A 25,088-nucleotide genomic window follows, 5' to 3' on the forward strand; every position below is an offset into this window, starting at 1 on the left:
ACTACTTAGTATACCCTCTTGGCTATAACTGTTAATCCTCATAGAGAGATACATATGTATAGATCTATATGGGTTGACACCCCCAACTGTGGTTGCTAGCTACAACCTCGACGGACCAATCGAAGCGGGTGATAATTATCTTTAGTCTTTATACACGACGTATAATGAAGCATCGTAAGGGGTTATATCTAGTCACATAGTTTGGTTATAGGAATCACTATAAGCATTAACTGGCTTCTTTACCTAGAAACCACGGATTCGGTGTCTCTCTTTATCAAACATTTTCAAACATGGTTTTAACTACAGAAAAAATACTTTTCAGACTTTTTCAAAAGTATTATTACTGCGGTTAGATTAAAACCTATAACTCTCACTAACCTTTGTGCTCACTCTCAAATTACATGTCTTTTAAAGAGATCACTGAACCAAGTTTTAGTAGAAGAGATAGTCATCGATTTCGGGAAATCTAGTTGTATGAACCATGTATTCGAACCTTAAAGTAAAATACAACTGTTGTGTTGTTATTGTTGTACTTGTGATGTATACTCAATTTGCTTGTGATCCATGAACCAAGTCCTATAGCCTGGCATGTTCCTCAGCCTCGGCTGGGGGTGTGACAGATAAAAGTAAAATGTATGGTTAAGAGGAGTTGAAGTGATCAATCAAATCATTAAGTTGTGCTCTTATTGAAGGTTATCAAACTTTTTTGCCTTGAGAAAATAACTAAACTTTCAAGATTTTCTTGTTAAGGTAATGAACTTTAAAGTCCTTCTATTTAAGGTAACAAACTTACATTTTCTTTCTCACTTAAGGTTGATGGCTGTTGTGGAAGAATTTTTTTCAAATTTAGCATTACAATTGTGGGTTATTTGCTATATATATATATATATATATATATATATATATATATATATATATATATATATATATATATATATATATATATATATATACCAAATGTTTGTTACTTTTCATATTTACTTTTTGAGTTGGTTGATAAAAATTGGTTACCTTTTATGCAATTAACCCTATTTTTCTATATCCATCATATGCATTTTCCAAAAATAATTATGAATAAATGTTGAACAGGTTTAAAAATGTATTGTTTGATTATATCTCTGACTGACTGTGATGAATAATGAATAATAACCATATTACCCTTATATAGCAAATATGTTTTCATCAAGCATTCATCTATTTTTAACACCAATAATGACACGCTTATACAAAACCAATGAATAGCATTGTACTTTTATTAAAAAAACTTAAATAATTTTATAATAATATTTTTCATTAAAAGTTATAAATTAAATAACATCAAACAAAATTAAAGTTAAATTGGTTTTGCATTGTAATATCTCCAATATAGGTGCATCCAAAACTCTCTTTTATCTAATTTTATACAAATACAATAACCATGAATCTCCTTGCAGATTCTTCTCATGAGATCACAGCCTAACATTCGTTGAAATTTTTCCTCATTGTCACTAATCCAAGTTGGAACTTTCACATGTTATCCAACAATCAACAAAGAACAAAAATCAAGTTTCTAACATGTACTAAAACTAGATTCAAAGGACTAACTTGAGTTAATATCAAGTTTAAATATTGCAAAACCTCTAAAAGATGTACATACAGTTACAACATGTACACCGAATTGGAAACTTTAATCACAAAGAATTCCCAAAATCATACTTTGTAAAAACAATAAATAAGATCGATAGATTCTATATTAATGACGTGAATAAAAGACAAGAAACAATGGTCAAAAGTATGTCGAATGATTAGATTCAAACAGCTCTAGAAGAGTTCTCTAATATGGAACTTCTCTGTGAGAGCGTACAAACGGCGTTTAGGGTTCAAAGATGTAACCCTAAAATGTTACATGCATGCACTATATATAGACTAGAATAGATAGTGGATCCGAACATGGACAAGCCCATTTCGGAATGAACAAACTATATAAGTACACATTTGACACAATACATTATAGACCTAAAATCTCCCCCTTTGTGTCAAATTCAGAAGGAGTGTCTTCATTGTCTTCTTTTCTCCACGAAAAACAACTTTGGCATTATTTTCAGAAGTGTGTTTTGGATACATAAGTACCATCTGATCATATCCGAGAAACATTTGAGGTCAGTCGCAGTATTTTCTTTGCATGCTTCAGCTAAAGAAAGAATGGTCTTCAGAGCAGCTGTGGAGTAAAGGTGTTTGTCTCGTAGAAAGAACATGTTGTTCTGAACTACATCACCCTCCTTTCTCTTATACACTATGCTCCAATGCTCTTTTCGGATAATACCAATTTTCAGCTTCTAAACATCCTTCGGTTGCTCTTCCGGCTTTAAAATGGGACTCTTCTTCAGAACTGATGTTATTTCAACATCCATCTTCTCAATTTCATGGATGTAGAAAATGAGCATCCTTTTCAAATGTGTAACAATAGGCTCATACTTCTTTTCCTCTTTCGTAATGATATAAAACAAGGAGATCCATTCGTATGGGTTCATAAACGGCAGATCCGCCAAAGGGAACTCATCTAGAACGTGATTAGCTCCTCTGAATCCCTTGAACGTTATATTCACAAAGTCTTTGGTCTGAACAGGCAATCCATGCTTCACAGCTACAATTCTTTTCGAGCTCCAAGATTCGTATTGTGGTTTGGCATGCTTCAAGTAAAACGAGAATAAGTTCTGATTTACAACACTGTCAGAAATCAAAGTCTTCTCTATATTTTCAAAACAACGGAAGAGAAAAGCCCTTGGAGTGATGGGGAAATCGAATTGATTTTCCACATCATTGACCAAGTCAAATGAGATCGAGGGCTCCAGCCAGTATATGCTTGGCTCATCAATTTTCTCTTTCTGAATTCGCTTCATTGACCAACGAGGAAATAACGATTTTTGAGTTTCAAGCATAATTTTTGCATTCTTACCTCAGCTTCCTCTACTTCTAACTTCTTCCTAATAGCGTGAAGATCATCTAGCTCTTTGTCACGCTTCTTTCTCACTAGCTTCTCAGACTCAGACAGCTCTTCTTCTTTATCATCGTCAATAACTTTCCCTTTTCCTTTCTTCTATGCAGAAGCTTCATAACCCTTCTGATCAAATTCAGTCTTAGGCTTTGGCTGTTGATCAGTTTCAGTCTTTGGCTTTGGCTTTGGCTGTTGATCAGTGTCTCCCCTTGTTTCGGAAAATCCCCGCTTCCCGAAACACCTTCGATTTGATTGAGCATCGCAAAGACCGGTTGAAGCTTGTCGGATAGTTGTTGTCGAACCGAGACAGTGAACAAAGAGTCACGAGTCTCAACAAGCCGTATTAGATATTGATTGATTTCAGAAACACGGCTTTTGACAATTATCCTCTTGTTCTCAAGATCATCAATATGCTTGGTAGCACTCTTCAGTTTGACAGAAAGGACCTTGGCCTTCTGAGTTTTCTCAGCTAACTCATCCATGATTTTGTTTTCTGCTACCAAGTCTGCTTGCAACTTTTCAATCATGGAAAGGATTGAGGAAGTGAGTTAAGAATTCTCCACTTTGATTTCAGAACGAACAAGGGAGATTGTCTCCTTCTCAGCTTGCAGAGAGGTGTGAAATCCTGCGATTACCTTGTTCATGGATTCGGTATTTTTGTTATAGGATCTTCTGAATTAAGCCATAAAAGAAGTCACCTCCTGAGATAGTTTTTTGACTTTTGTGGTCATTTCCAAAATGGTCTTTTTAGAAGCTTGAATTGACTTGGATGCTTCTTCAAGGACTTTAGCGTTTGCTGCTGTGAGCATCTCCACAGTAGCTTTGTGAGTTGTAAACATGTATTTAAATATAGACGAAGATGTAGATGTGGAAGCCTCTAAAAGAGAATCCACTTTTTTGTTAAGCTTCTTAAACTGCCCTTTGGTCATTGGGGCTTCATCATCATCACTGTTAACCTTTATGGTTAAAGGGATGAAGACAAAATCTGTAAATGTCTTTTGATCGTCTCCGAACAAAATATCTTCAGTTTTCTTTGGAAGAGTAGCAGTGGAGGTTCCCTGATCAGAAGTCACACTGGTGTTGACATTTTCCCCCGCATCAGATGCGTTGACATGAATGTCTGAAACCCTAGTCACCTCCGGAAAGGACTTGACAATCAGATCTTCCAGTGGAGTGGAAACATATGATGTGGTTGGAGTTGTGGAATCAGTAAAGATCGGTGATGAGAGAGGGACTGAGATTTGTGGAAGAGAAATTCCAACAGAAAACATTGGTGGTAGAGGTGGGATGGAATAAATCAGAATTGTTGAAGTGATAGGTGAGGTTGATGGAGTAACAGGTGGGGGTGGTGGAGTAGTAGTAAGGTTTGGAATGGGATTTTGGTTAACAGGATGAGAGATGTCTGAAGTAGGAACAGATGAGGATGGTGGAGAAGATACCTTCTGAAGTGGTTCTATTGAAATTGGTTCAAAAGTTGCTGCAGTATCATCTTCTTCATTTTGGATTGTACCATCCTCTCGAACTTCTGTAAAATTTTTTGATTCGGAATCTTCCTAAACAACCGGCGATGGAGATCTCGGTTTCTTTACTTGCTTCTTTGTTTTCTTTGGAGATTTAACAGTTTCAGAAGGAGCTGCTTTTGCCTTTCTTTTTCCTCCCCTCTTTGGTTTGTTGCCCTCATCTATCAGCTTTCGTAATTCATCTGGCATTAGGCAAACACCAGACGATGGCAAACTCAGATATGCGTTCACAATAGCATTATCAGAAGGAACCTTGACCAACATTTCTTCTAGAATAGACCCAATAAAAGTGAAATTCCTGGGATCCGACATCACAAACGTGGATGTTTGGAGTGTCGGAATTGCTTCCATAATAGAATATGTCATTAATAGAACTTTGAAGTGGCCTAGTGCACGGTTGACAACTATTGACCAAAATCTAGCACATGAAATCTCTGTGTGGCGAGTAGTGGAGACCGTTCTCTGAATGAGTTGATCCCATAAAATCGAACCATAATCGAGATTAACATTGTGGTATATCCCAAAGATAATAGTGTAGAACAATTTGTTGTCACTATCTGACCGAGCAACCCTCTCTGAGAAGCTCTTAAACAACAGAGTGAACAACCCATTCCACATTGGAGGAAGGAATGGTTTCCTGAACTTGGACAATAAGGAGATATGCCCGGTGTAACCCATCTGATAAAACATCTCTGTTAGGGAAGAGGTGGAAATCGACTCATGATCCACATGAAATTCAGGAGTAGCAAGCCCTAAAAGTTCGCTAAAGTGGGACTTTGTGATCGAGTTCTTGTGAGAAGCAACCTCGAAGTGAATAACATCATCTGCTTTGTTGTAGATCGCAGACGAGTATGCCTTGGAGAGATGAACCACTGGAACAAATTCCACCATTGTTAATGCCTGAGCCAGTGGCAAGAACTTGAGGCATTCAATTATCGGCTGGAGAACTTCATTGTAGCGTGAGGAATCGAGATCGATGATCATATTTTGGCTGTGATTCACAGTGAGCATGATGACAGAGGCTGATTGATCGGAAAAGGATATGTGCTTAGATGAACCTGCCATTGAAGCTTTGAACAAGACGATGAACTGTAGAGAGCTTTTAGGGGTTTTTGCTTTGAAGGATTTGAGAAAAGTGTTTGCGGTGAGAAAGAAAATCGTTTGAAACCCCCTTTTATACGCTTAGTGATAAGTGGAGAGAGAAAACCGTCGTTCCAAATTCCTGTATCCCATAAAATCATCCTAGAAAATCGTGACAGCTCATCGCATGTGTCATACATAGTTGTAATAGACACGCATATGTCAGGGAATTCAAAAGTTGCGCCTAATTTGATCTTTCGTCTCCAAGAAACCGTCGTTTCGTAATAGACACATTCGGAATCATCAAACATTTTACAAGCTTTGAGACCAAGACCTATTCTCAGAATTAAAGTAACCATTACCAGACTTTGAAAAATCACAAGGATTTTTGTGCAAGAATGTGCCAAAGATAAAGAAATAAAGCAAATCTAAGTTTAGGGATTTTGTGATGTCAAACAAGATTGACATGAAAATCAGATGGATCCTGGGCAACGATCTCTTCCTTCTGAGTCAAGAGATACTCTGAAATGATTGTGTGGTTTCCCGTTGAATTATGATCATTAGTTTATTGAGAAACAGTGAAAGGCTTCTTTTAGTAGGCTTTAAGGGTGGCTTAAGCTTCAATCAGATTCTGAAACTCAACGTAAATCCGAAGATCTGAATGACGTACTTGTTTGACCGATGTAGCCATAAAAACAAGTAGGCTTTGGATATTCTTTAAAGTGACTGGATATAATGGAAATATTAAAAAAAGTTGTAACGCCCCATTCCTGGTACGAAAGTAATTCTCTAAATGTCGATTTTATAAGAGTTACTCGACGAGTTGGTAGCCCTAACTCATCGAGTAGGTGCGAGCTGGACCGCGGGGTTTAAGTGGACTACTCGACGAGTCAGAAATGGACTCGGCGAGTAGGTCCATCAGGAGGAAACCCTAATCCTTAGGGTTTGCACCCTATTTAAGCATCATTAGGAGTCTTCCCTCCAGCCTCCATCACCTCCACAGTCCAGTCTCGAAACCCTAGCAACCATTGAGTGTCTTAAAGCTTTTCTTGCCATTTTTGTGTGATTTGAAGTTAGGAGAAGGAAGAGATCTATTGGTGATTCAAGAAGAGGCAGTAGATCCAGAGTTTTAGTTGCATTTCAGAGCTCTTGAAGGTATAAAGTTTATACCTTGGCTTATTTTCACTTAGATCTTCTTGAAAGCTTGTCTGTTGCCACTTTTGGGTCCTTTCCAAGATAATTTCGACTAGAGAGCTTTTGGGACTATAAGAACTTTAGATCTAGGCACTCTTGAGCTCCAGAAGCTCAAAGTTACCACCTTTATTCAACCAAGATCCCATTCTATGCCCTAGACTCTCATTTATAGCTTGTTTTGGGTGTTTTAGCTTCATAGCATCATGCATGCACGTAAAGTTAGCAACTTTACGTGTTATTCTAGCCTGAGGAGTCCAGATCTATGAATTGGAGGCAGTGGAATCACCTAGGAACAACTGTATAGTCTGAACAGGCAATGGACTCTCCGAGTTGTTCTTGGGACTCGACGAGTCGAATCGATGTCCCCACACCCTTCTTCGATTATGAGTGATACCGCTGAGTTAAGGAGGTGACTCATCGAGTTGGACAGGAGTGAGACTCAGAAACAAAAGAACTCGACGAGCCCAAGGTGGGACTCGACGAGTAGAATCGAGATGTCCCGATGTTATGACCGTTTGAACTTGACGAGTCGGTAGAGGGACTCGGCGAGTTGGATTGACTGAGAGTTGACTTTGACATTAGCGTTGATTTTGATCAAGAGGGTAAAATGGTAATTTTACCCTAAGAGAGATTATCAGTTTTTGATTAAGTGTTGTTATGGAATTATAATCGGAGAGTCGCCAGAGCAGCAGATAGGGATCCCTCGCCCAGTTTTTCAGCAGTCAGCCATACGAGGTGAGTTTCCTTACAGTAGGAACGGGTCTACGGCCACAATGCCGGCCCATTTAGATGATAGTAGTTCTGGACTTCGGTCCGATGTCGGGTTGGTCCCGAGAAGTAGTATGTATGCTTGATGTCTTCATGACTCATGCAAATTTGTGATATGTGTTATATGTTCTGGACTTCGGTCCGATGTCGGGCAAGCCCGATGCAGTTTATGTGATTATGCTATATGTTCATGCTATGTTATGTTCATTTTATTCCGGACTTCGGTCTAATGCCGGGGGGGCCGATGCAGTGGGCGGGGCCCAAGTTATTCCGGACTTCGGTCCGATGTCAGGCGGGACCCGATGAAGTGGGCAAGGCCCAGTATGTGTTATTGTATGGCATGAGGTAGTTTGGGGGAGCTCACTAAGCTTTGTGCTTACAGTTTTCAGTTTTGGTTTCAGGTACTTCCACTAGCAAAGGGAAGGGCTCGGGTTGATCGCATGGCACACACCACAGTCACCGCCTGGGAGTTCACTCTGATGATTTGATATGAGATTTTTATTAGAGACAGATACTATGATGTTTTATGATACATGATTTACGTTTTTACTTATGATTTTGGATGGTTTATGATTTTAATAATGTTTTGAAAACAAAATTTTTGGACTATATTTTGGGATGTTTCAAGTTGGTATCAGAGCCTTGGTTTGAGGGATTCGGGCACACTTTCGAGTGTGTCTGAACTCAAACTAAGGAATTAGTATAGAAATTTTCAAAAAGAAAATCATTTTTACGAAAAGGATTTTGGAAATAGAAAAGAACTTTGAAAAGAGAAAAGGGTGTGGTGCATGCAATCAGCCGAGCTCAAGTAAGTACTCCCAAATTACCCATACAAGATTATGTTATGTTATGATTATCAGCTTTATTGGAACAGCATGCTAGATTAGGACTAAGGATCTAGGAAGGATGCCTTATGTGCCTGTTATATGTGTTCAGCTTTATGAGAACTGCATGCTAGTACAAATTAGTCAGTATGATAGCCAGAGTAGTAGATGCTTGATTATGTGTACTCGATGCTCGAATGTTGCTTGCTTTGTGCTTTTAGAAGTCTTAGTTATCTTTTACTAACTAGTAAACGAATGTGTTACGTTGCATATTGCAAGGATTAAATAATTTCAGCAGGTTAGGTCTAGCTCTATTGCGCAGCTCTTGTTTGAGTCCAACCGTTGTACGGTAGGATCTCTCATTCGAAGAATTATCTAGTCTGAGTAATATGTAATAGTATTCGCAAGCTAGTTAAGGGAAGAAAGCAGGGACTTCTTATGCGGCTGATGGCGGAGAGTGGGTTGGTGATTACCCTAGGGCAAGCCTAGGATGAGAGTAGCAGAGAGCAGTAGCAATAGAAGGGACTTGGTGGAGTCGAGGCAGTTCTTGAGGAAAGTACGGATAAATGTGGAAGGTAGTATGGGCCCGTACTACTGAAAGCAGAGGATCCATACTCGAATCAAGGAAGGTTAAGATAAGACCAGGGAACTTGTAGTATGTGTGATCCCTCCAGTTATATTAGTATTCTAACGCTTGTTTTGATGTGTTTACGAGAATGGTGGTTTTACGCCCTAGACCAGCAGTTGGTAGTTCAGGTGCAGGAGAGGGATCGGGCTCAGGCTCTATAGTTGGACAGTTAGATGAGCAGACCAGGGAGTTCATCTCCTCGGAGGTCACACGCAGCATACTAGACCAGACTCCTGTGATTTTTGGATCGGTAAAGGAGGGTATCCTAGAGCTTCTGGATGAGAAGCTGGGCGCGTTCCGTACTGAGATAGCGGCCATGATGGGATCGCGCACATTGACGTTCAGGGAGTTCAGAGCTTGTGGAGCTCCCGACTACCATGGGGCTCGAGACCCCATTGCGAGTACCAGATGGTTGGCGGATGTCGCCAACGCGTTCCGCACCAACAGATGTCCCGAGGGGGACAAAGTCAGATTAGCATCCTGTCTTCTGAAGGACAGGGAACGAGATTGGTAGGAATAAGGTTATAGTGGGTATGGATTGGCTGAGTTCCAATGGAGCAGTAATTGATTGTGAGCTACAGTTGGTGAGGGTTCGCACTCCTAGTGGGGGAGAGTTAGTGATTCAGGGTGAGAGGCCACAGCGCGGACCGGTTCTTTGTTTAGCAGTAAGGGCGAGACGCTATTTTCAGCAAGGTTGTGCGGGATATGTTGCTTATGTCATGGATACCCGGGATAAGGGTAAGATGACAGTCGACGATGTGCTAGTAGTACGAGAGTACCCGGACATATTCCCAGAGGATTTGCCTGGGATACCTCCGGAGAGACAGGTTGAGTTTCAGATCGACCTGGTCCCCGGTGCGGCTCCGATAGCCAAGGCACCGTATCGGTTGGCTCCTCCCGAGATGCAGGAGTTGTCTACGCAGCTGCAAGAGCTGCTAGACAAGGGTTTAATCAGGCCGAGCAGTTCACCATGGGGAGCCCCGATCCTGTTTGTGAAGAAGAAGGACGGGTCGCACCGTATGTGCATTGATTACCGGGAGCTGAATAAGGTAACGGTGAAGAACCGTTACCCACTCCCGAGGATAGATGATTTGTTCGATCAGCTGCAGGGAGAATCTCGGTTTTCCAAGATTAATCTACGGTCCGGATATCACCAGATGCGGGTCAGAGATGATGATGTGCAGAAGACCGCTTTTAGGACCCGCTATGGTCATTATGAGTTTGTGGTGATGCCGTTTGGGATCACCAATGCTCCAGCCACGTTCATGGACCTCATGAACCGCGTGTGCAGGCCGATGCTGGACCGGTCTGTGATAGTATTCATTGACGACATCTTGGTTTATTCCAAGACTCAGGAACAGCATGAGGAGCACCTGAGAGAGGTGCTAGAGACCTTGAGGAGGGAGAGACTTTTCGCAAAGTTCTCCAAGTGCGAGTTCTGGTTGCGCGAGGTGTAGTTTCTGGGACACCTCGTCAACCAGAAGGCTATATTAGTCGATCCGGCCAAGATAGAGGCTGTGATGCAGTGGGAAGTCCCGAAGTCTCCATCCAAGATTCGGAGCTTCCTGGGTTTGGCAGGGTATTACTAGAGATTCATCTAGGATTTCTCCAAGATAGCAGTTCCATTGACCCGACTGACCAAGAAGTCGGTGGTGTTTCGTTGGGGTCCTGAGCAGCAGACAGCCTTTGAGACGCTCAGACAGCGACTATGCGAGGCGCCAATTCTTACCCTTCCAGAGGGAGTAAATGACTTTGTAGTCTACTGTGACGCTTCGATCACAGGTATGGGAGCAGTGTTGATGCAGCGGGGGCATGTGATAGCTTATGCCTCGAGACAGTTGAAGCCTCACGAGGCTAACTACCCGACGCATGATTTGGAGTTGCGGGCTGTAGTGTTCGCCCTCAAGATTTGGCGGCATTACCTTTACGGGTCCGGTGTACCATCTACACGGACCACAAGAACCTGAGGTACCTCATGGATCATCCGAATCTGAACATGAGGCAGCGTCGGTGGTTATATGTGGTGAAGGATTACGATTGTGAAATCCTTTATCATCCGGTCAAGGCAAACGTAGTGGCCGACGCCCTAAGCCGCAAGGCGGTAGCGGATCCGATCAGAGACATCTGTTTGAGGATGACAGTGATCACTCCACTGCTAGAGCAGATCAGGGAGGCGCAGGTTGAGGGCCTGAAGGAAGAGCGCCAGAAGTGCGAGAGGATAGTGGGTCGAGTAGCTTTGTTGGATTACGATAGCCGAGGATTGCTGACCCTGCATAGGAGGGTCTGGGTACCGTACTGGGGCGGAGTACGACAGGTGTTGATGGATGAGGCTCATAAGTCTCGGTTCTCCATCCATCCAGGGGCGACGAAGATGTACAGAGATCTTCGACCCGGTTACTGGTGGCCCTGCATGAAGCGGGACGTAGCTTGGTATGTGGAGAGATGCCTGACCTGCAGGAAGGTCAAGGCAGAGCACCAGAGGCCCCATGGAAAGATGCAGCCGCTAGACATTCCCATGTGGAAATGGGAGGATATCACTATGGACTTCATTACTAAGCTTCCCAGGACCGCACGTGGGGTTGATTCGATATGGGTCATCGTGGATCGATTGACCAAGAGTGCTCATTTCATACCGATCCAAGAGAGCATATCGGCCGAGAAGTTGGCCGAGATTTATGTGCGAGAGGTAGTGGCACATCATGGAGCGTCTGTCTCGGTGGTGTCAGACCGGGATGTCCGATTTACTTCCAGGTTTTGGAAGCGGTTTCACGACGAGATGGGTACTCGTCTCCGTTTTAGCACCGCTTTTCACCCTCATACGAATGGACAGAGCGAGAGGATGATTCAGACTCTCGAGGACATGCTTCGGGCATGTGTGTTAGATTTCGGTGGCAGTTGGGATACGTATCTTCCGTTAGCGGAATTTTCGTATAACAACAGCTATCATTCCAGTATAGACCGACCTCCCTTCGAGATGCTCTACGGGAGGAAGTGCAGGACCCCAATCTGTTGGGGTGAGGTCGGTCAGAGAGTCATGGGGAGTACGGAGGTAGTACTCAAGACCACGGATCGAATTCAGCAAGTCCGAAGCAGGCTCCAGACTGCTCAGAGTCGGCAAAAGAGTTACGCCGACAACCGGCGTTCAGACTTGGAGTTTCAGGTGGGCGATATGGTCCTCCTGAAAGTGTCACCCTGGAAGGGTGTTATCAGATTTCGGAAGCGGGGCAAGCTGGGCCCCAGGTTCATTGGTCCGTTTAGGGTTTTGGCCCGGGTGGGTCGGGTTGCTTATCGGTTAGATCTTCCAGCAGAACTCAGCCAGATCCACAGCACGTTCCAAGTTTCTCAGTTGCGGAAGTGCTTAGTGGATGATTCAGCAGTGGTACCCCTGGAGGACATTCAGGTTGACGATAGCCTGAACTATATCGAGAGACCAGTGGCGATTTTAGATCGCAAGGTAAAAGAGTTGAGGAACAAGAGAGTAGAGTTAGTGAAGGTGCAGTGGCAGCACCGGAAGGATTCAAAGTGGACATGGGAGCCCAAGGAGGAGATGAGGGAGCACTACCCGGAGTTGTTTCCAGATTCAGCAGACTTCGAGGACGAAGTCTAAGACAAGTGGGGGAGAATTGTAACGCCCCATTCCTGGTACGAAAGTAATTCTCTAAATGTCCATTTTATAAGAGTTACTCGACGAGTTGGTAGCCCTAACTCGTCGAGTAGGTGCGAGCTGAACCGCGGGGTTTAAGTGGACTACTCGACGAGTCAGAAATGGACTCGGCGAGTAGGTCCATCAGGAGGAAACCCTAATCCTTAGGGTTTGCACCCTATTTAAGCATCATTAGGAGTCTTCCCTCCAGCCTCCATCGCCTCCACAGTCCATTCTCGAAGTTAGGAGAAGGAAGAGATCTATTGGTGATTCAAGAAGAGGCAGGAAATCCAGAGTTTTAGTTGTATTTCAGAGCTCTTGAAGGTATAAAGTTTATACCTTGGCTTATTTTCACTTAGATCTTCTTGAAAGCTTGTTTGTTGCCACTTTTGGGTCCTTTCCAAGATAATTTCGAGTAGAGAGCTTTTGGGACTATAAGGACTTTAGATCTAGGCACTCTTGAGCTCCAGAAGCTCAAAGTTACCACCTTTATTCAGCCAAGATCCCATTCTATGCCCTAGACTCTCATTTATAGCTTGTTTTGGGTATTTTAGCTTCATAGCATCATGCATGCACGTAAAGTTAGCAACTTTACGTGTTATTCTAGCCTGAGGAGTCCAGATCTATGAATTAGAGGCAGTGGAATCACCTAGGAACAACTGTATAGTCTGAACATGCAATGGACTCGCCGAGTTGTTCTTGGGACTCGACGAGTCGGATCGGTGTCCCCAAACCCTTCTTTGATTATGAGTGATACCGCTGAGTTAAGGAGGTGACTCAGCGAGTTGGACAGGAGTGAGACTCGGAAACAAAAGAACTTGACGAGCCCAAGGTGGGACTCGACGAGTAGAATCGAGATGTCCCGATGTTATGACTGTTTGAATTCGACGGGTCGGTAGAGGGACTCGGCGAGTTGGGTTGACTGAGAGTTAACTTAGACCTTGGCGTTGACTTTGATCAGGAGGGTAAAATTGTCATTTTACCCTAAGAGAGATTATCAGTTTTTGATTAAGTGTTGTTATGGAATTATAGCCGGAGAGTTGCCAGAGCAGTAGATAGGTATCCCTCGCCCAGTTTTTCAGCAGTCAGCCATACGAGGTGAGTTTCCTTCGAGTAGGAATGGGTCTACGGCCACAATGTCGGCCCGTTTAGATGATAGTAGTTCCGGACTTCGGTCCGATGTCGGGTTGGTCCCGAGAAGTAGTATGTATGCTTGATGTCTTCGTGACTCATGCAAGTTTGTGATATGTGTTATATGTTTCGGACTTCGGTCCGATGCCGGGCAAGCCCAATGCAGTTTATGTGATTATGCTATATGTTCATGTTATGTTATGTTCAGTTTATTCCGGACTTCGGTCTGATGCCGGGCGGGGCCCGATGCAGTGGGCGGGGCCCAAGTTATTCCGGACTTCGGTCTGATGTCGGGCGGGGCCCGATGCAGTGGGCGGGGACCAATTTATGTCGGACTTCGGTCCGATGTCAGGCGGGGCCCGATGTAGTGGGCAAGGCCCAGTATGTGTTATATGTGTTATTGTATGGTATGAGGTAGTTTGGGGGAGCTCACTAAGCTTTGTGCTTATAGTTTTCAGTTTTGGTTTCAGGTACTTCCACTAGCAAAGGGAAGGGCTCGGGTTGATCGCATGACACACACCACAGTCACCGCCTGTGAGTTCACTCTGATGATTTGATATGAGATTTTGATTAGAGACAGATACTATGATGTTTTATGATACATGATTTATGTTTTTACTTATGATTTTGGATGGTTTATGATTTTAATAATGTTTTGAAAACGAAATGTAACATCCCGAAATTCAGGTACAACTATTTAACCCTTCTCTTTTGTCAAGTTGTCAAGATTAGCCCTTGAGTGGAAATTGTAGCAAATGAGTACGATGGGCGTACTCAAGAGTACGTTGCGCGTACTCATGCGCTTATTTTGGATGTGGACTCGCCTAGGTACGCTGGGCGTAGTTGGCCCAGGTGCAAAACCCTAATTGTGGCTTGAGATCTATAAAAGGAATGAGATGGTCTTGTCCCCAGCCTCCATCCCTTAGAGAAAAACCCTAGAAGAGCAACTTTATCGTTCTAAAGCTAGTGTGTGTGTTCTTGAGCAAGAAAGTGCCTTTGTGTGTTAGTAAAGAAGAAGAGGAGGTTCTTGTGGTGGCTAGAAGTTGGAGTATAAGCTTGGATCTGAGTTCTACAGAGGGAGGAGCTTCACTTGGAGGTATAAAGCTCAAAGCTTTCCTTGTTATTTTTTATTTGTGCTTTATGGACCATTTCTAGGGTTAAAGTCCCAAAGGTGGAGACTTTATGAGCATAAAGGACTCCATGGACCTAGATCTGTCCCATTTCAGTGATATTTGTGTTATAGATCCATAAAGTTTCCATCTTGGTCGTTGATATGAGGTCATGCTTGTATTATGAGCTTTCTAGAGTTGGGCAATGGAATGTTATGGGTGTTAGTGACTTGTCCAGCCATGCAAAGGCTTAAAGTCACCAACTTTATGGATTAAGAGGCTTAGAAATGGTCAGATCTAAAAGTTGGACGTGGGTCTTAACTGTTTAAGACCTCAAGAGCTAAGGAGTCTGAAACTGGGAGTTACGCTGGGCGTAATCCCAGTACGCGCGACGTAGGGGGCCGCGTTCCCCGTTTCTGTGAGGTCGTCGGGTACACCCAGCGTACAGGCTTGGTACACGCAGCGTAACCCGGAGAGTTGACTTTTGTTGACTTTTAGGGTTTGGTCAACAATTGGACTTTTAGGACCATTGAGGGGTAAGATGGTCTTTTAACCTTCTGAGAGGACATAGGAAGGGATTAGTCTAGCCTTGAGAGCCGTTAATGATTTGAAATAATTACTTTATGTGATTAGGCGGGGCTAGGTCGTTGTTTCGAGATTCAGGGATATCGAGCACGTGAGTTACTAGACATCATACGAGGTGAGTCTTCTCACTATACTGTACCTGGAAGGGTACTTATGTGTGACCGGAAGGTCTTGTATGCTATGATGTATGTGCTATATGTGGTTATGTGATATGTATGTGCTATGTATGATTATGTATGATATGGACCGGAAGGTCAAGAGGTTACGGACCTGAAGGTCGATACGGGTAGGACCGTAAGGTCTACCGGGATTTGGGATGGGAGTCCCCTGAGACACATGGATCGGAAGATCCTGCAGAGCTGTGGCCTGGAAAGGCGTATGTGTGGCATGTGGTATTTTGGGGAACTCACTAAGCATTTATGCTTACAGTTGTTATGATATGTGTTTCAGGTACTAGCGAGGACCGTGGGAAGGCGCCGACATGATCCGTACACACTTATGGAGTTTATGTTATTGAGATTCTGGGACATGTTTTTGTTATGACACAGTGACACATTATGTTTTGTGATTATCATGTGAATGAAAGTATGATTTAAAAATGAAAAATTGTTTTGAAAATTTACGTTGTTACAAGTTGGTATCAGAGCCTTGGTTTGAGGGATTCGGGTGCATCTTCGGATGAATCTGAACTCAAACTGAGGAATTAAGGAAGTTTTTCATAAAATAAACAATTTTTCTAAAAGAGTAAAAGATTTTGAGAAAGGCAGAAGGAAGCAGTGTGTACGATCAGCCAGCGCCCGAACGGTGATTTCCCAAAATACCCTTACATTATGTGTTATGAGACATGTTATGATATGATATGCATGCTAGAGTTGGCTAGGTATTCATATTAGGACTAGAGTGGCCTGATTTTGTGATGCCTTAGCCTAGGAAGGATTTTGCTGCTATGTGATGCTTGAAAGCAAGTAGGTAGCAGTGAGGAGCTGATGAGAGGTCTACCGAAGGGTAGCCTATGCCAGTGAGATATAGAGTACTTGTGATTTGGGATCCAAGGAGGAGGACTTAGGGTGAATACTGATGCGGTGTGGACGGTAGTATAGGGCCCGTACTACTGAAGACACCGGAGCAGTGCGCACGCTAAGTAAGAATCCATTGGGTACCAAGGAACAAGTAGGGTTGAGTTATCGAGTGCTAGTATGCTTGAGCGAGTCGAGCTTCGTCAGATTATCCACGATGAGGTGGCGGCGGCGATCAGGGCCGAGATTCCGAAGATGTTTGGGTCTATCAAGACCACACTGATTGAGACTTTTGATGAGCGGTACGCCGCGGTGACTGAGGCTGCTGCTGCTGCAACTACTGCAGCTGTGGCTGCTGCCAAACCTCAGGGAGGTGACTCGTTGTTGCTTCGAGAGTTCAGCAACACGAAGCCACCAGAGTTTGATGGGACGCAGGATCCGATCGCTGCGATGAGATGGATTGCTGATATCGAGGGATGCTTCTACACGTGTTCATGTCCGGAGCATCTGAGGGTACAGTTCGCATTGAACCAGCTTCGCTTGGGAGCGAAGGACTGGTGGAAGTTCGTGACGGCGAGCTTCACTCTTGCAGAGATTTCAGCGGTGACCTGGGAGAGGTTCACCACCATGTTCAGAGACGAGTATGTTCCCCCGGTGGAGAGGGAACGGTTGGTACATGAGTTCTTGACCCTCAAGCAGGGTACTGATTCGGTTACTGTGGTTACGAGGAAGTTTCATAAGAGGGCGGTGTTCTGCCCTGAGCAGGTGTCTACTAAGCAGGCACGTATGAGCCGGTATTTTGGCATTTTGAGGAGGGATATACGGGAGTTCGTGTCGAACTCGACTTACCGGACATTTGCTGAGCTTCAGGCAAATGCCCGAAAGAGGGAGATTGAGTTGGAGACTCAGGCCAGGGAGGAGGCCGAGTCTCAAAGGATAGATCGGCGGCCGGCACAGTCTCAGCCGGCAGCCAAGCGGGCCAAGTCCGCTGATACGAGATCTGGAGGCCAGAAGGGCCGCACTTGCGGAAAGTGCGGCAAGGGGCATGATGGGGTCTGTCGATCGGGTGCTTACTACAAATGTGGCAAGGAGGGGCATATCGCCAAGGATTGCCCCAAGGGATTTATGGTTTACTTTCATTGCAACCAGACTGGCCATCGGAAGGCCGAGTGCCCGCAGTTACATCAGGGATCAGCACAAGGATCTACCCCTGCTGCTAGGGTTACCGAGGTTCGGCCAGTGAAGGCCGAGGCACCGAAGGCTCGTGGGAGATCTTTCCAGTTGACAGCGGAGGAGGTCCGCGCAGCGCCCGATGTTGTGGCTGGTATGTATTCCTTATTTATTTATGTTACGTTGAGATATTGTGCTTATATGATGATATGTGTAGGTACTTTTCTTGTGAGTTTTGTACCTGCCTTAGTGTTATTTGACTTAGGTGCGAGTCGATCGTTTGTGTCGATAGCGTTTAGTCGGCACATCAGTAGCAGGCGAGAGGCGTTGAGTCGACCTCTGTGAGTTTCCATAGCTGACGAGCGAGCGGTGTATGCTACGGAGGTGATGCGAGGATGTGTACTCGAGATCTTCGGTGTTGAGTTCCCGATAGATCTGGTCCCGATAGCGATGGGGGACGTGTGTGTCATAGTGGGCATGGATTGGTTGAGCCGATTTGGGGCTGTGATAGACTGCGAGCGACAGTTGGTGACGATACGAGACCCTAGTGGGGGAGTACTTACGGTGTACGGCGAGGGTACCCGATGTGGGTCAGCGTTCTGTTCAGCTGCCTGAGCGAGACAGAGTTTACAGCAGGGCTGCAGCGGGTTTGTAGCCTATGTATTGGACACACGAGAGGCCGCTGGGAGGCCGAGTTCGGTGGATGACGTTCCGATAGTGCGCGAGTTACCGGATGTTTTTCCCGAGGAGTTGCCGGGGGTGTCTCCCGAGAGGCAGGTAGAGTTCCGCATTGATTTGGTTCCGGGGGCAGCACCTATCGCCAAGGCGCCTTATCGCCTTGCGCCGCCAGAGATGCAGGAGTTATCCTCGCAACTTCAGGAGCTGCTGGGGAAGGGGTTTATTCGACCGAGTAGCTCGCCATGGGGAGCGCCGATCCTTTTTGTCAAGAAAAAGGATGGTTCACACCGGATGTGTATTGATTACCGGGAGTTGAACAAGCTGACGGTCAAGAACCGTTATCCATTACCGAGGATCGATGAATTGTTCAATCAGTTGCAGGGAGCGTCTTGGTTCTCCAAGATTGATCTGAGGTCTGGATATCATCAGATGAGAGTGCGTGATGAGGATATCCAGAAGACGGCGTTCAGGACTCGTTATGGGCATTACGAGTTTGTGGTGATGCCTTTCGGGCTCACCAATGCGCCGGCAGCGTTCATGAATCTCATGAACAGGGTGTATAGACCGATGTTGGATCGTTCGGTGATCGTGTTCATCGACGATATACTGGTGTATTCGAGATCTAGAGAGCAGCACGAGGAGCATCTGAGAGAGATTCTCGGGGTATTGAGGACGGAGAGGCTTTATGCCAAATTCTCCAAGTGCAAGTTCTGGTTACGGGAGGTCCAGTTCTTGCGACATCTCGTCAACCAGGAGGGGATTTTGGTCGATCCGTCCAAGATTGAGGCGGTTATGAGTTGGGAGGTGTCGAGATCTCCCACCAAGATCAGGAGTTTTCTAGGACTGGCCGGCTACTATCGGAGATTTATCAGGGATTTCTCCAAGATTGTCGTGCCTCTCACCAGGTTGACTCGGAAGGGTGTTGCTTTTTCATGGGGTCCAGAGCAACAGACCTCGTTTGAGACACTTCGCCAGAGATTGTGTGAAGCCCCTGTGTTAGCCCTCCCGGAAGGGATGGAGGATTTTGTGGTGTATTGTGACGCATCGATATCAGGGTTGGGTGCGGTGCTTATGCAGAGAATGCATGTAATAGCGTATGCATCGAGGCAGCTGAAGCCTCATGAGACGAGGTATCCCACCCACGATCTGGAGTTGGGGGCAGTGGTGTTCGCCCTCAAGATTTGGCGCCACTATTTGTATGGGGTTCGGTGTACCATTTATACGGACCATAAGAGTTTGAAGTATCTGATGGATCAGCCCAATATGAACATGCGTCAGAGAAGATGGTTGGATGTGGTAAAGGATTATGATTGTGAGATCCTGTACCACCTGGGCAAAGCTAATGTGGTAGCCGATGCGCTGAGCCGTAGGGCGGAGAGTGCCCCGGTTCGAGGGACTTGTATGAGGTTGACAGTGATGACCCCGGCGTTGGACACCATTCGGGAGGCCCAGGCAGAGGCCGTGATACCAGAGAACCGCAAGAGGGAGCCGGTGATCGGGCAGGTGTCCGAGTTCGTGACAGATAGTCGAGGGCTGATGACCTTTCAGGGCCGGATTTGGGTGTCGTATGCAGGCGGGGCACGTACCATTCTGATGGAGGAGGCGCATAGATCGAGGTTCTCGATCCATCCCGGGGCCACGAAGATGTATTTGGACCTGAAGAAAGATTATTGGTGGCCCTGTATGAAAAGGGATGTCGCGTGGTTTGTTGAGAGGTGCTTGACCTGTCGCAGGGTTAAGGCCGAGCACCAGCGTCCGCATGGCAAGTTGCAGCCGCTTGAGGTTCCCCAGTGGAAGTGGGAACAGATTTCCATGGATTTCATCACCAAATTGCCAAGGACCGCAAGGGGTGTCGATGCAATTTGGGTGATTGTCGACCGGCTGACGAACAGCGTACATTTTCTTGCTATCAGTGAAAGCTCTTCTGCTGAGAGGTTGGTAGAGTTGTATGTGAGAGAGGTGGTATCGCGTCATGGAGTACTGATCTCGATTGTGTCTTATCGAGACGTTCGTTTCACTTCCAGGTTCTGGAAGAAGTTCCACGAGGAGTTGGGTACGAGATTGCATTTCAGTACCGCCTACCACCCACAGACGGACGAGCAGAGTGAGCGGACGATTCAGACGCTCGAGGACATGCTTCGAACACGTACTTGCCGTTGGCTTAGTTCTCCTACAAAAACAGCCACCATTCTAGTATTGGCATGACTCCCTTCGAATTGTTGTATGGGAAGAGGTGTCGGACTCCCATTTGCTGGGGAGAGGTAGGGCAGCGTGTGATGGGTAGCACTGAAATAGTGCTTCAGACGACAGAGCAGATATAGCAGGTTAGACAGAGGTTACTGACGGCTCAGAGTCGTCAGAAGAGTTATGCGGATCGGCGACGATCCGAGCTAGAGTTCCAGGTGGGGGATTTCGTACTCCTGAAAGTGTCCCCTTGGAAAGGAGTGATCCGATTCAGGAAGAGGGGGAAGTTGGGGCCCCGGTACATCGGTCCGTTCATGGTGACTGCGAGGGTGGGTAAGGTAGCATATCGGTTGGAGCTACCTGCGGAGTTGAGCCAGATTCATGATACCTCCCATGTGTCTCAGTTGAGGAAGTGTATAGCCGACGAGTCGGCAGTGGTGCCGCTGGAGGACATTCAGGTGGATGTGAGCCTGAATTATGCTGAGAGGCCAATCGCGATTGTGGATCGAAAGATCAAGGTTCTGAGGAACAAGGAGGTGCCCCTGGTTCAGGTTCAGTGGCAACATCGGAGGGGGTCTGAGCTGACCTGGGAGACAGAGTCAGAGATGCGGGAGCAGCATCCGGAGTTGTTTTCAGCATGAGACTTCGAGGGCGAAGTCTGGTTCTAGTGGGGGAGAATTGTAACATCCCGAAATTCAGGTACAACTATTTAACCCTTCTCTTTTGTCAAGTTGTCAAGATTAGCCCTTGAGTGGAAATTATAGCAAATGAGTACGCTGGGCATACTCAAGAGTACGCTGCGCGTACTCATGCGCTTATTTTGGACGCGTACTCGCCTAGGTACGCTGGGCGTACCCAGGGTTACGCTGGGCGTAGTTGGCCCAGGTGCAAAACCCTAATTGTGGCTTGAGAGCTATAAAAGGAATGAGATGGTCTTGTCCCCAGCCACCATCCCTCAGAGAGAAACCCTAGAAGAGCAACTTTATCGTTCTAAAGCTAGTGTGTGTGTTCTTGAGCAAGAAAGTGCCTTTGTGTGTTAGTAAAGAAGAAGAGGAGGTTCTTGTGGAGGCTAGAAGTTGGAGTACAAGCTTGGATCTGAGTTCTACAGAGGGAGGAGCTTCACTTGGAGGTATAAAGCTCAAAGCTTTCCGTGTTATTTTGTATTTGTGCTTTATGGACCATTTCTAGGGTTAAAGTCCCAAAGGTGGAGACTTTATGAGCATAAAGGACTCCCTGGACCTAGATTTGTCCCATTTCAGTGATATTTGTGTTATAGATCCATAAAGTTTCCATCTTGGTCGTTGATATGAGGTCATGCTTGTATTATGAGCATTCTAGAGTTGGGTAATGGAATGTTATGGGTGTTAGTGACTTGTCCAGCCATGCAAAGGCTTAAAGTCACCAACTTTATGGATTAAGAGGCTTAGAAATGGTCAGATCTAAAAGTTGGACGTGGGTCTTAACTGTTTAAGACCTCAAGAGCTAAGGAGTCTGAAACTGGGAGTTACGATGGGCGTAATCCCAGTACGCGCGGCGTAGGGGGCCGCGTTCCCCGTTTCTGTGAGGTCGCCGGGTACGCCCAGCGTACAGGCTTGGTACGCGCAGCGTAACCCGGAGAGTTGACTTTTGTTGACTTTTAGGGTTTGGTCAACAATTGGACTTTTGGGACCATTGAGGGGTAAAATGGTCTTTTAACCTTCTGAGAGGACATAGGAAGGGATTAGTCTAGCCTTGAGAGCCGTTAATGATTTGAAATAATTACTTTATGTAATTAGGCGGGGCTAGGTCGTTGTTTCGAGATTCAGGGATATCGAGCACGTGAGTTACTAGACATCATACGAGGTTAGTCTTCTCACTATACTGTACCTGGAAGGGTACTTATGTGTGACCGAAAGGTCTTGTATGCTATGATGTATGTGCTATATGCGGTTATGTGATATGTATGTGCTATGTATGATTATGTATGATATGGACCGGAAGGTCAAGAGGTTACGGACCGGAAGGTCGATATGGGTAGGACCGGAAGGTCTACCGGGATTTGGGACGGGAGTCCCCTGAGACACATGGATCGGAAGATCCTGCAGAGCTGTGGCCTGGAAAGGCGTATGTGTGGCATGTGGTATTTTGGGGAACTCACTAAGCATTTATGCTTACAGTTGTTATGATATGTGTTTCAGGTACTAGCGAGGACCGTGGGAAGGCGTCGGCATGATCCGTACACACTTATGGAGTTTATGTTATTGAGATTCTGGGACATGTTTTTGTTATGACACAGTGACACATTATGTTTTGTGATTATCATGTGAATGAAAGTATGATTTAAAAATGAAAAATTGTTTTGAAAATTTACGTTGTTACACGAAATTTTTGGACTATATTTTGGGATGTTTCAAAAATAAAACTGGATCTTGTGGGTAGAAATGACTTGGGTTGAGAACATATCGTTAAGATCACTCAAAAAGAAAAATGAGATTTCAAACTTGGAATGGTACTAACCAAAAAGGTTTTATGCGTTAACTCCATGGAGAAAATATCTAAAACATTTAGTTGTTCACCGTCAATTCAGAAGTAGGTTTCGGATTTTGGGTTTCACTCAAAATCGTGGGGATAACAATTTTAAGATCATGAACACAGATGTTGTGTAACCATAAACCTCAGTGGTAATATCTGAGAGTCTCAAGGGTTACTTAGATGGATATGAAATTGATGGAGAAATTGTATAGCTTGGTTTCGAATAAGATAATGTACCTCTGCTATTTTTGCATGACTAAGTAGTAAACTCTTAACTCAATGTGAGAAGAGTAAGGTAGCTCGATGACTTATGTGATTTAATAGCCTGATTGGGAAGAAACGATCGGAATGAAACTTTCATTAAGGATTCAAACATAGAGTCTATGAGGCTTGGGACAACATGCAGCAGCATGCTTCTAGGGACACTTAGCTAGTACATTGTTTTTGAATCATACATGCCCCATCGTTCTGAATTGACATAATAGAGAATATTAGCTTGAGAAGATAACGTTAGCTTCTTAAAAGTAAGATGTTTTTGGTATTTTGATTTTTGAAAAGAAAATATAGAAACAAATAAAATATTTTTGCGTTTTTGATTTTCTTAAAAAGATAAAATGGAAATAAAGAAAACTAACTGAGACCAAAAGAATTCAGAATCATAAATGAACAGTGACTTCCGAACCATTCTGAAGCTCAGAATCAGTCGGAAGAGACATAATGTAAAAATGATACAAAGCATTCTAAAACCCTGATGAACAGTAAATTCCAAACCATTCCGAAGCTCGGAACCGTTCGGAATGTGAACAGTAAAATCTGAAACATTCTGAAGCTTGGAACCATTCGGAAAATGAACAGTCACTTTGGTGATTATGAAGATGGTTTCAGAACTGAGTCTACTTCAGTCATTCCTAACCTTGTAAAATTCGATTGAATGAAGCTTTAGAAAGGGCCTTTGTGAAGATATCAGCCAACTGATCTGGGGATCTAACAAAATGAACTTCGACGTTTCCATCCTCGACATGATCCTTTATGAAGTGATATCTCAGTGTGATATGCTTTGTCTTGGAGTGTTGCACTGGATTGTGGCAAATTCTTATAGCACTTTCGGAATCACAATAGAGAGGAATTCTCTTCATGTTAATTCCATAGTCTCTAAGTTGGTTCTGAATCCACACTACTTGGGACGTACAAGATGTTGTTGCTATGTATTCAGCTTCAGCAGTCGATAAGGACACACATGTCTTCTTCTTAGATTGCCAACTAACAAGCTTGTCATCCATAAACTGACATCCCCCAGAAGTGCTTTTTCAATCAAGGCCACATCCTCCTAGGTCAGCGTCAGAATATGCTTGCATGAAGAATCATGAATTGGATGGATACCATATTCCGATAGATGTTGTTCTTTTGAGGTATTAGAATATGATCTTTACGGCTACCATATGAGGTTCATGGGGATTCGCTTGAAACCTGGCATAATAACATACAACAAACATAATATCAGGACGACTCGATGTTAGATACATTAGAGATCAGATCATCTGGCGATATAATGTAATATCAGATGTTGGTTTGTCTAAGGATGGAGCAAGTTTCATTCTGAATGCCATTGGAACCTTGACCTTTGAGTCCCCACCATTCCGAATTTAGCAAGCAAGGTCTTTGTGTAGGCTTCTTGGTTGATGAATATGCCCTCTAAGCTCTGTTTAATGTTTAAACCAAGGAAAACGTTAATTGGACCCATTGAACTCATTTCAAATTTAATTTCCATTAGTTTTCGGAATTCGGCTATTAATTTCGGATCAGTGGATCCGAAAATAATGTCATCAACGTAAATTTGAACGATCATTAAATGGTCACCATCTTTCTTGCCAAAGAAGGTTGGTTCAACCGAACCTTGTTTGAATTTAGACTGCTTAAGGAAACGAGTCAGAGTTTCATACCATGCACGAAGGGCTTGTTTCAGACCATACACTACCTTATCCATAACATAGCAATGATTCGTAAATTTTTCATTTATGAAACCTAGTGGTTGTTCCACATAGACAGTCTCCTCGAATTCGCCATTCAGAAACA

The sequence above is a fragment of the Lactuca virosa genome, chromosome 5 (genome assembly GCF_052849685.1).
Source record: "Lactuca virosa cultivar CGN04683 chromosome 5, Lactuca_virosa_CGN04683_v6, whole genome shotgun sequence".
NCBI lineage: Eukaryota > Viridiplantae > Streptophyta > Magnoliopsida > Asterales > Asteraceae > Lactuca > Lactuca virosa.